The 13095-nt window shown below is 43.7% G+C and overlaps 1 protein-coding gene across 2 annotated transcripts in view; it reads left to right on the forward strand.

Moving 5' to 3' along the window:
- The first annotated feature begins 10690 nt into the window (after window positions 1-10690).
- The window catches only part of LOC1279967 (protein artichoke), a 94797-nt gene continuing 92392 nt past the window's right edge, over window positions 10691-13095 (forward strand). The window contains exon 1 of one of the 2 annotated variants that reach the window (XM_061657539.1): window positions 10691-10817. The gene's annotated coding sequence lies outside the window, so the exon portion shown is untranslated. The remainder of the gene's footprint in view (window positions 10818-13095) is intronic. The other variant, XM_061657538.1, reaches the window with a different exon arrangement.

The raw sequence follows: 13095 nt of genomic DNA on the forward strand, positions 1-13095 counted from the left end.
CTCTTTATACTTTCAATGACCCTCTTCTGTCCTGTTTCAGGTTGTTTAACCACTTTTACTATCTCTTTGATTTCGACTCCTCTCTTAACTCTTTCCGTAACCGTATTTTTTCTTCTAATTCCCTTTAATTATTCTCCTTAGTTTTCTATTACTCTCTTTTTTTTTGTTTTTGTTAAGTTTATGATAGTCTCTACGCTCTACTCTTGTTTTTTTTCTTTTCTTTTTTGCTAGGTCAAGACTAGGTTAGTTAGGCTTAGTTTTTCATGAATTATTTTGTTTATTTGTTAGTATTAAATTAGTTTTAAGTCTATTATATTTAGCCTTGATGGCGGATATTGTATGAAATAAATGAAATGAAATGAAATGAAAAAAAATGGTCCTCAACAAAGTTGGTTATGAAGCAATGCGGCCCGCGAACTGAAAAGTTTGGAGACTCCTGCTATAATCCAATATACATCCTACACAAGACAAGGATTGGAACAGCAATACTGACATACGCCACAAAAGAGATCTGGAATAGAAATTTGACAAGAACCTTGGTCCAGTGTGAGACACGAACATATACAGGAATTAAGGATAGAAACTTTAGTTATAATGGGTTGCAAAACCAAAAATTGCCATTATTACGAATAACTATTTTTTACGGGTATTCTTCATTCATGATTGTTCTTCATAACATCAGCACAGAATTAAATTTCGACTTTTTCAAATTAGAAAGTAACAGCTTTCAATTAGTTCGATAGTCTTTCAATGCATTAAACATATTTGATATTACAAGAACAACATTATAATAAAATTTTATGACCAGTAAGACTAACAAGTGTTCAGCATGCTGTCTGCAAAGCAATTAGGAACGAAATCATTTCCGCTCACCAACACCCCAACATAAGTAATAGAATATCCAAGAAAACAGGCCCAAAATCGGAAATAATACACCAGAAAAATGGAGTTGAAGTGCTTCTACATCATATCTTCGCTTTGCATTTGCAATGTAGACACCACCAACCAGCAAGGTAAGACTTCGTTCACTTCGGTTTTAAGATTTTATTTCCCTCCCTCCCAATCGGTACAATAACGCCGCCACCGAACGGTATGTTTTGTTAATTACAGCACCAGCCGCGCCAGCCCTGGGAAAAGTTATTATCAAACTAAAATAAATAATCCGCACCGCAAGACGATTACAAGCGATTTTCGTTCACGCTCAAGTGGGCGCCACGGACCCGGTGGGGCGGCCCTGGCGACGGAGAAACAAAACTCACCTCCGCAATGGCCGTGTTTATGGCGGATGGGAAAATGCTTTACATGGTGATGGCGGTACAAACGGCTTTGCAGGGGGAGGTAAAATCCGGTTTTATTGTACCAGTTTGCTAGCACATCGCACCCCCGTTTCCCGTGCCCCTTTCGATTCGTTCGCTCGGTGCTGATTGTTTGTTCGGGACCTGCTATCCCGAATTTCGATGGCCTATCGTGAAACGAGAACCAATTTGCCAAAGTTTCCTGCTGCCCGCCGTCACACCGTTCCCGTGCACTGCAGGTACTTACAGGCAGCCCGCAAAACATCAGCATTTTGGGGCCAAATTTATCTACCAAATACCTTCTTACGTCCCACACTCCAAGAAGCAGCAGCAGCCCGCTTGGGCCGGTCTGCTGGGCCGGGTGTTTTGAAGGAGGCGCATATTAAATTGCTATTTTCTTGGCCCAGGACGACCCCAGCCCGGGACCCCGCAGGGATAAAAGATGAGAAAAAAAGGGGCGCAAATAGAGAAAATGGGGAATGGAGAACAACAAAATCCCCAAACCGATTGGATGATTTGACCACCGAAAACCGAAAAAAAGAGTGTGTTTTTCGCTGAGCTTTAGCATTTTTTTTTCTCCTGTGTGTTCCTTTTTTGCCGGACCACCGCACAAAACTGCCACTTTGTAATTTTCCAGATATAAAGAAACAAATCGCACACTGGGAGGGCTGGAGCAGTGCTGCTGCAAGAACGAACCAATCTGCTGCCGACATTAATTAAGCCATCGATAAATTGTACCTTAATCAGTGCATCTGCGGCGGTCCCTTGGTGCCTTGGTGTGAGTTTCTTTAGGCTTTTGTTTTGTTTTTTGTTTTGTTTTTTCTTCATTCTGTTTCTCACCCACCAACCACAGTAGCAAAAGCGGGGGGTTTAGTTGTCATGGTGGCTGTGTAATGCTCTTGTTTGCGATATCTTTACGCTCGCGCAAGCACGGAGAAAGGTGAGCAAGCACAATGGAAGCTTCGCGCGGAGTCAATGGCGAAAGTCAATCTAATTCACTGTGTTGTTCATGTTGCTGATCATGTTTATTATGCTGCGAGCGTTGCTGGTAAGGTAACACGTTACAACCGATCCCATTAGCGAGCGAGACTCGAGGTGAAGCTGGTTAATTTGTAAGAGCGTGTTTATACGACGATTAAATGAGTTTTAAACCATCTGCCAGCCTCACCGATCAATACACAATTCCTTGACTGGTGGTGGGTGTAAGGGTGCGAGCATAAATTGTGTGGCCTTTTTTCTGTGATGTCGTCTTCTTCCCGAACGAAACGGTCTCATCCCGTGCGGGACGCAAAACGAAACAAATGAACAGAAATCGATTTGTAGCGTTCGAACAAGTTCGAACCAATCCCGCCGCGAACTGCGCCATTGTATCCGCCTTGTTGGGGAATTAGGGCGACCCCATCTTTTCGCACTTGCTTTGGCGCTTCGTGAGAAAGATGAGAGAAGCCCTTAATGAACCAGCTGCGGCCATGGATTAAGCAGAAGGTGTAATTCTGCACCACCATCCCCCCACGAATGAGACTCGCCAGCGACCGGTGAAGGAATTAACTGGTCCGGTAAATGCTTTTACGGTTACAAAAGATGCTGCCAGAACCTTCTGGGTGAAGAATGGGGTGAAAGGGTATTTAGTGTGTGTGTGTGCCTTTTTGTATATCGTACCTTAACAGCAATACCCGAACCCGCTCCAAAACGGAGTATCTTGCTTCGGAATGGTTTTGCCAGCGGCGTAGCGGCCTGTAACATTCCTTTTTCTGGATCGAATCCATGGCCATCGAGCGGGTGAGGAACAGGGATGAGGCACAAGAACAACTTCAAAGCACGAACGGGGCAGCTGCCATCCAGTTAGCTATGGGGGTATGAGCGGTATGGCGGCAGCAACATTACGGCATTATGTATGTAGGCATAAGGTAGGAAGTGAAAACGATAATGTATATTTAATGATGTTATCATCCTTCCAGCCAACCAAACAGCGATCCCGAGGTACCGTGCAGCGCCGCATTCTGCCGGCGGGAAAAGGAACAACTCGCCGGAGCGAACGTGTGCATCGTACGTGTGTATGTGTGCTGCGGATCCTGTGGAGAGGGACCGATGCAGATGGTGCAGAAAGGTATCGGGGGCAGATTTTGGCAACATTTGCTGAAAAATAATCCACGGAGAGTTGGGTTGGGTGGTTTGGCACCGGGGGAAAGAAGGAGAGAGCGAGTGAATGAGGTGGCGCCTTGAACGGAAGGGCACGGTTGTTATTATCTGCTAATTTTAATGCCGACTCTGTTATGGTTCTGTGACCAAGTCGAGCCAGGACCAAATGCCGGAAGTGTTTTATTTCATTTTCCCTTTTTGCAGCCTTCTCGTTCGGTCTTTCTCTTTCCTACAGGCTTCGGACAAGGAGATGCTGGTGGGGGGGGGGGGGGGGAGGTAAACAAGGGCGCGTGTTTTCGATGCTGGAATTACATTTTGCTTATTGATGCAGTGTTTTATGGGATGGAAATTGGTGCGGTGCTGTGCACAAGGTGTGCAAGTGTGGTGCACAGGGTACCGTGCAAACCGTGCCGCCTAACGTGATTGGATGAAGCCATTCAATCGTGCCGCGAAAGGAAAGGAACCGGCATTGTCTTCTTTTTGGCTGTATGTGTGTTTCTGCGTGTGTGTGTCTTCTGTTTGACTTTTGTGCTTGCGCTATCTGCTGCCTGAGTAATTATTGACAAAGGATAGCGCATGGCATTGTGTTCTTGTCGATCATTAGTTGAATTGTTGATCTAAGTAATGCTTGTGCAAATTTGCATTTTTATTATCAATTGTTTGCTTGTTAAAAAGACTTTAAATATGGAGGAATGAGTATATAATGTTTACGTTTGAATTCTATTTGAATTGTATGGTAGCATTTGAACGAGAATGAAGTGAAGTCAAATACAATTAGTTCTCTGTTATCCAGGTATAAATTACTATCAGAACTTATTGTAATAGTGAGCATTTTTCAAATGAAAACATTAAATTAGTAAAAAAAGGATGTATGTCCACTATAAATTTTAAATACGTAACGTGAAGTATTAATAAACTAATAAAATCAACTAATTTGGCAGTTCAATTTTATGAGTCCGAATTCACACACAATAATTTAAAAAAAAATTAAAAAGTACTGTAACCCAATTAAGTTAAATTTGTTAAGTTAAATGTGTCACACAAAGTAAGGAAAAATATTAGCGTTATGAACAAAAAATAAATAAAAATTATTAGTTTAAAAAATATGGAGGTGCCTGGTACTTTGTACGAATTTTACAATGTTAAGTATTTGGCGAGAAAAAAAACAATGAATTTTCCTTTCCCTTTTTCATACTGATAAATCGAATTATAAAAATGTATTCAAAAAAACAATAATGAACAATCAGTAAGCTACGCGTAATGTAAATGTTGTATCACAGTAGAGCTTATGAGCTTTCGTAGATGATCGATTAGGCATGTGCTTAAGCTTCCTTAATTCTGGGTTTTATATATATTATTGGTTAAGCTACGTGACCTTTTGGTTTCGAAGGAGCTTGTACATAAGGGTGTTTGAACCCATTGCGATACTGTTAGGTCACACGTCATAATGACTGTACCTCTACAACGACCTAAATGATTAATATTTGTTAGTTAAAGTTTGTTAATTTTACTAGAATAAATCCTAAAATGCTATGTTTAAAACGGTGTACGAGAGTGACCTATTATGTTTGAACAAAAAGGTGTCTGCATGTCTTCAAAACTGCCCCTATTTAGTATAATCAGCAAACCCTTTAGTCTCATTGCAAATAGCTAAAGCCTATTATTGAACCGATTTTTTTGGATTTTTTTTTAATTTTTCCTTCACTACTACAACAAATCGTAATCGAAAAATCGAAAAAAAATCTAAATATGTGGTTTGATATTTTGTTACTGGTAAACGTGTTTTGATTGGTTCGTCCGCAAAAACATACAACACCAAAACTGACCGTATACCTGTATCTAAAAAAACTATTAAATTCAACTAGTGTATACTATTAAATCAGTTATAAATACATCCACAAGAGCTTAACTCCGTAAATGAAACCAAAGTCCTTTACAAACACACAAAGAAAATCGTCTTGCCAGACAGAAACCATACGCCAGCAAAAATGAAAACGATTAACAATAGACTTCCTAGAAATTCCCGAATAAAATTACCTCATTTCAGCGCTCCGTTATGATGATGAGGCCAATGTAGAATGATACTGCTACCACCGTGCTCCGCCAGACTCAATAACCCTAATTCTGTCCGTATCGAATCACACGGTGAAAAATGATACCTATCATTACCATAGCTATTTCTTTCTTCCACCCCTGGATAGTAAATAAATAATAGTATTCAACATAACTGAGAGAGGGAGTGAGGGAAGGAGAAGGAGAAAGACGGAATAAACCTCACTCACAAACAAACACAAACTAGCGAAACATCGCGAGAAAACTGGAACTGGATGGAAAACCACCGAAACCCGTACGATTGTTGTGATGATGCTTTCGCCTGCCGCACCGATACGACCGATCGTTACGTTAGTTCCGTTGGCTAGAGCTTTTTTTGTTTCCTCCACCCTCCAGCTCCTGCAAGCAGTGAATGTTTCCCTTTTGTTTCCTTCCATCCGGCACCGGCACTGTGTAGTTTCCACATTTCATTGGCAAATTTTTACATTCCGAAAACGATTCTCATCACCCACGCCCACGTACCGCACGGCGTCGGCACATATTAAATATGTTTTCTCGGCTTCTCGGTGGTTTTGCCCCTGTATCATATTCTCCGTTGCCATTTTTCTTGGCGGGGTGGTGCAACGGCCACGGGCGAAAAAAAAGGGGCCGGAACGGGTCGTACTGCCTTCGCTGCGGCCATAAATATCCAGCTAATATATGCGTTGATTGTTTATTCGCTTCCTTCTGCACGTTGGTTTGCACGCTGTGTTTATTCCCACCCGTTCCCAGCGAAACCAATCAGTCCCGTGCCAGCCGTCAGGCCTTTGCAGGGGCCCAAAATTCGACCACAGCTCACGTTTTGCTGGTGGTGGAGCTGTGAACGCGTCATGTTTACCATGCCCATCATCATCATCGTCATCATCGCCACCATACCACCTCCTGCGTGTTCTAGCCCGACCACCACCGATCCACGCATTTCCCAGGGCCGATCCTGAGGGCACATCAGCTTAAGTGATTTTTTCCGTTCTGATTGAATGGTAGGGCACATAAGTTGCAAACTGTGTTAGTGGTCGAACCTCCGCACCCGGCTGGTGTCCGGCCTTTCACGCCACGGTGGTCCATGATGGACGCTGTTTTATAATTTATGTATTATCCTGCGATAAAACAATAAAAAATATGTTGTAACGCGCCAGGCAGTACGAGAGGGCAGTAAAGTTAAAGTGTTTTGGGTCACTTTTGCTTTGTGTGTGTGTGTGAGAGGCATTTGATTTTTATTTATTTTTTAGGTGTGCCTATTTGCACCATACATGATCCCTCGCAGCCATACACACTCATGTACGGCCGCTGGCGAAACCGCTTCTGAGCCTAATCAATGGCCGTTGCAAAGTGAAGTAGTTTTTCATCCCATTTTCGCTCGTGTGTGATAGGATGGACCTTCCAAAAGGACAAAACAAAAAAACGATGAAAATGGAAAATTCAAGCGCACGTTGTGGATGCGGATGAATGGATGCGGTACCGTCCTTTATGACACTGCCGCTTCAAACCGCCGGCCGCTTACAACGCCCCAGAGCTCCACGACCTCCACTCGATGGCTAAAAAGCTTTTCAGTTTTCGGGCAATCGAGAGTGTATATTTATTATTTTGAGGCGAGCTTTGGCGCTTCCAGCAGCGTCCGACCGGCGAGGAAAATCGTTAAGAAACATGGAACGTTTCCCCGGACCTTGTTGCCTGTTGATGCCTGCCCTGGTTGTCCTGCTTGAGTGTAGGTCAGTGTTGGTAAGGGACGGAACAAAAAAAGTCAGCAGGCTTCGGACGAAACGAGAGACGGCGGCAGGTATCGGTCACATTCCAAAGATACGACCCGGGCCCTAACATCCACACTAACCACAGTGTGCTGTCCGTGAAGAGTCGAAGGGCCGAACAAGGGCGATAAAGTACAAAACAACGATCACATCGCTTGAGCCGTAAACTATGTGTGGTTTATCGATTTTTCTCACTAGTTTTGCTGCCGTAGACACGGTGGGCGTTGTGTGCGAACGGCTGCAGCACGCTCCAATGCTCCGGGGAGGAATGGTAGTTCGTCCATCCCGCTCAGCCTATCGAGGGATAGCGTATCGCTTTATCTTGCCTTTATCTACACGTATCTGAGGCGAACGGGGGTTTGCCTCTGTGTGTATCTGTGTGTGTGTGTGTGTGTGTGCATGTCACTAGATGTAGCCCATTGCAATAAATGCTCGTCCTTGCTCGACTCGCCGTGTCATGTCAAGCGAACGCCGATAAACAAATGATCTGTTCAATGAACATGATTCTCCTCTTAAATAATATTGTTTACTGCAAATTGAATTTTTCCCCCCAAAAAAAAAAGCGTTGGCAAAAGCATATATAAAAAAGTGAGCCTGCATTCTTTGTACGATTGATTGTTGGGTCGGTTTTGTGAAGGGGTTTCCGTTGAAATATGTGGTACATAATTCCCACAATGGTGGTACTTGAAGGAATTGAATTTTTGCTTTTAAGGGAAGGACTGTTGGCAAATTCATCATGTACATTGATATATGTGACGAGATACTGTCGTGATATGTGCTCAAATTACTTAAAGCTGTTCTGAAATGCATAAAAGCGGTAATATATAAGCAAGAAAACATAGCTTCATGCTCCAAGACATATATTTTTTTAATTTTTCCACGTTGACAACAGCTTAGAATTGTTTGTTAAAAGAATGTATGAACGTAGTTTAAATTATCTTTTGATGATGCATCAAAGTATTTTTTTGTAAATTGTTACGATATAAATTAATGCTCGATTCTTTACAACATTTTGCGAAAAAAAATCCAAACAATTACTATGGTTTTAGATCAGTGGTACTTGTGGTCCGTAGCGTTAACAGATGTGCGAATGAATTTATTTTTGAAGAAGAAAAGTTAATTACTTTAAATATCGTGCAATTTTTATTGAAACAATCAAGATTAAGAATTCAACAGGCAGGTTATAATGAGTTAAAAACATATTTTTGATAAAAAACGTTGAGCTCTACAAACTGCAAAAAGTCTACAAACTGCATGCCCTCAATCAATGTGGGCTGCGGCAAATGTATTTTCAAAGCCAAGTGGTCCGCGAACCTAAAAAGGTTGGAGAGCACTGTTTTAGTTGACCTTAAGATGAGTCAAAACAGTATATTTCATTATTTTACAATGTATCGAAAATGATTCCATTCGCATGAGAAGCAAAAAAAAACATAATAACATCAACTTTAATTTAATTAATATTCTACTTTTTCTCTTTTGCGTGATAACCTAGAAGCCGATCTAGACAGGCTTGCGAGACATTCAGTTGACAATCAAGTTTGTACGGCATTGTAGTAGCTACTGGCCCTGGTAGTTTTTGTTGTATATTATTTGCCATCAAAAGTAAGTTAACATCAAAAGTTGAAATAAATAACATTGAAATATGTTTGTTAAAAATAAACTGTACAGAGAAATGATCCTTATTGCAAAATTAACATTTTGTGTTAATTTTAACGTCTTTTTTTATTTTTTTTATTTAGTGCTCTATTCATATTTTTGATTTTAAAGTCTCGAAAGCCTGTATAGGCCGGCATTTCCGCGTAGAACGTTACGCCAAATTGAAGAAGAAGAAGTCATATTTTTGATATTGTAGTTATTGTTTTCGTTGGATAACTTTAACGTTAATCATCGTTGAAATCATTGTAATTTCAATACTAATTTAATAATTTGTATTACCAACATGATTGGTGACGCTAACATGAAATTCCTCATGTTTTTATTGAATTTCTTCATATCCAGTTCGTTCGTTCGTTCGTTCGTTCGTTCAATGCATCTACGAGTACAAGAGGAAAACAGTACTCAAACCCCGTTGTATGGAGTATTTAAAAAAAAGTGTAGTATGTTCGTAAAAATGAAGAGCAAGAAAGGAAATTTGGAGGCTGTCTGGAATATGAATCAAAATGTCCGTAATTACAAACATAAGCTCGAAGCTATCCGGAATATCAATCAAAATATCGTTACAGTTTTAATTGTAAAACTGGGATTTGCTTATATAAATTGAGTTAAACAGAGGTAAAGCCGATTAAATTTGAATCAGATAAAAATATTACATTACATTACATTACACTACGGTATTTACCAACGTTAAAAATTGATGTCCAAGAGTTCATATTCAAAGCTGTATTGCTTGTACAAGTAATTGTGATAATTGAATAAAAATATACCAAAACCATACCTCTTTTTTTAAAGTATGGTTTCTTTTCTCTTCGTCTCATAATTGTCAATCCAACACTTGACGCCTCGTAATCGTCTTTTGCGTCACCAATCGCCACGCAGCAAACAACAGTCTTGACTTGTTGACCGCAAACCTGATTAGCAGTGCAACATATCCCGTAATGATATAATTAAATGAATAAAACAGATTACAGTAACACTCGGTGTCGCCGAAACCAAACCAAGCGCAACCGTGAAGTCATCTGCGAGTCGCCAAATTTGATTACGCTCCGTGGGGCCGTTCGGTCGGCGTGCACAACACGCACAACAAAAGCACGAGAACGGCCACTCGGTGGTTTATTTTCCCCCGACACTTTGCCTCTTCCATGTCATCAGCCCCCCCCCTCCCCCCATCCTCCCCTCAACGGACACCGCGTGGCGGGTGTCATGAGCGCTCGATAAAAGGCACGTAATTTGAAATAAGAATCAATTGATCGTCTAACATCATAACAGACTCGCATAAATTAGCAGACAGTTAACAATTCATGCTACTTTCGCGGTGTGTGTGTGTGAATGCGCCACTCGGTGCGGGAAGCTGCGGGATGAAGCAGTGGTCGGGCGGCGGGCTGGCACTCTACATATTGACGGATGGCCAGCCGAAAGCCGGCTTCTGTTTTGTGGTTTTTCCACCGTTCGTTCGACTGCGAAACGGCAAGTGGTGTAGTTGGTGAGTGACCCGAACGTTTTTCACCGAGCACGGGGCCGAACCTGAAGCAGCAGCCGACCTGCCGGTGGTAAAACCTGCTGCTGCTCTAGTACTTCACCCGACGGCGAGCCGGCGAGTCTGAGCCGTTTTGTCGCATCGAAGGACCGTCGGGGCAGGCACTCACCGAGCAGGATGCGGCTCGCTTTCCTGTGAAGGGAGTGTTATGGGGGACACTATGGGGAAGGCTCGTGAGTACCCGGTAGTCACCTGTCGGTGGAATACGGCCGCCCAGCGAGGCTTCCAGTACGGCCCTAACGTTCATTGCCGACGGTTCGGTGCAATACGGTCGCTGGGGAAATTTTACGCGCCTGCGGTACATTATTAATGGTGTGTTGATCGATTTCGCGCCGTGCTTCAACCGTGAGCCAGGTCAGTGGAGACAGGAAGTGCATGGTGACGGTGTGTGTGTGTGTGTGTGTTTGAAAGGATTTGTTGTTTTTTTTCTTTTCGCCTTTGAGTGATTTGGGAAAAATGGAACCAATTTCCTATTCCGACAAATTAGCGCTGCTACGCCGCGATCGATGGATATTGTGTTTTTCCTTTAGCATTCGACGTTCGATCGCTGACTGATTCTTTTATGAGCTACATTCTCCTTCTCTCGTGGGGGAGGAAGAGGGTGAGAGGGAGTGAGCGAGACGTGCGGACGAAGCGGCAACCGCGAGACGTCAGTGCATCCCACTCACGTGCACTCACAACGCTTCGGGAATTCCGGTTGGCTTTGCTAAGATGGGGCAGATGAAAATGGTGCAATTTTCACTGCAGTCGCGATGAGCCCGTACATCGAATGGTTCGCAGCCGAGTGCGAGTGTGTGCCGTTGTTTGTGTGTATGCGTGTGGGTGTGTGTTCTTGTACCACTTCCGTTCGGTTGGTTCGTTCGGATTCACTTCCGTCGCTTCAGTGTGATCGTTGCGTGCGTATTGGCGTATGTTATCAGCTTGCGAGTGGCGGGAAACTCCTACCTACCTCCTTCTTACCTCTCCTCTTACTGTCGGCAGCGGAAGAGCCGGTCACTGGAGGAACCTGTTTGGAGTTGCCAAGGCATTTCGTGTTGCCATTTCAGCGTGAATTGGATTGGATTGGATCGTGTCAGGCATCGTGCCGGGTTAGACAGCCCCACAGGTTGACAGTAAGGGATGGCAGGATGAACCTACCTGCCACGCACAGGGCACACACACACACACACACACACACACTGAGTGGAGGAGGCGCTTTTGTGCTGTATGTGTGCATGCCCACGCGATGCACATAAAAAAAGGGCCCTCGCCCGTGGGTCCGTTAGTTAGTTTAATGAATAAGTAAACGAATCTGTCCGTTCGCACTGTCCTCCCAGCTGGCAGGCTCCGAAAACCTCGGCACAAGTGACAAGACCCGGATCCTGATCCCAGTTCTTTCGCGAGCGCTGTCACTTTTGGGTTTGAATTTCGGGGCGAGGCGGGGATATTCTCCGACATTTTCGACTTTTTGCCTCCCAAAAACCACCGCGTCCCCGGGTTTGCCATAGATGCTGCGAGAATTTTGCAAAAACAAAAAAAAAAAAACGCCACATGTTCCTGCGAAGCTCAGCATAAAGGATTAGCGAACACGCAAACCCGGGTTCGTTGTTTCGGAAGCATTCCGGTAGACGTCCGTACAGCCGTCAAAGCTAATTATGGCTGGTTTAGGGTTTGCTCCAGCCTCCCCACGCCACGGTCTACCATGCGGCAGGTGTAGGGAGGGCCGGTGTATCGATCGTGTCCTTGTCCGGTTTTGTTCTTCCGTTCAAAGCCGCAGGGCAAAGTGGGATAAATGGAGGGGGAAAGGGGGTATAAGGGGTGATGGAGGACGTCCAATTTCAAATTCCGCTCCTGCCGAGTGTGTGTGTGGGTCGTTGTGCACACGGGAAAAGAGGGGAAATTGAATCGTCAAGGACCCGGACACCGTAACCATAACCTCAAACGAGAATAAATCTGTGACCGGTAAAGCGATGAACATCGTTCGCTGTGTGTGTTGTAAGGCATCCTTTTCTGAAATGCGTTGCGTTCTTGACAAAAAAAAGGTTATTTGCCATTTTTTATGTATATGTGTGTGTGTGTGTGTGTGTGTGTGTGTGTGTGTGTGTCTCAGGAAGGACCTACAGGGACACACGCCATAAATTAGGTCAAATCAACGCACAACGCAAAAGCGGCGCTCGAACTCCACCGCCACCAGCATGCGAGATCAAGGTAGGCGTTGCGAGCATTGCAGGCTCCCCCAAAAGGTAAAAAAAGAAGAATGTATGCAATCCGCCAGTCGCCAAGCTGCAGCTACGTACGCACCGAGGGCAGGTGAATTTGTTAAAAGCAGAAAGTAAATAAACAATCAGAATAGCGGATAGCGGAGACAAAACAGCAAAAGGATCGCCCCCCAATTCGTCGTCGCTGCGTACTATAATCAATCTCTTTGCCCGAACAGGCCGGTGCGACCCTTTTACTGAATGCGAGATACTTCCGGGATGGTGGATCGCAATAGCCGGAAGTTGATCTGAATGTGTGTCGGCGTGTGTGTGTGTGTGTATGTATCTGTACAAACGGTTCATCCGTGTACGAACCAATGAATCCTTACCATTCTGCTTGTATCGTGTGATGCGGTCGGGGTACGCTGATAGCACATGTGTACGTGTGTTTGAGA

The sequence above is a fragment of the Anopheles gambiae genome, chromosome 3 (genome assembly GCF_943734735.2).
Source record: "Anopheles gambiae chromosome 3, idAnoGambNW_F1_1, whole genome shotgun sequence".
In the NCBI taxonomy this organism is placed as follows: domain Eukaryota; kingdom Metazoa; phylum Arthropoda; class Insecta; order Diptera; family Culicidae; genus Anopheles; species Anopheles gambiae.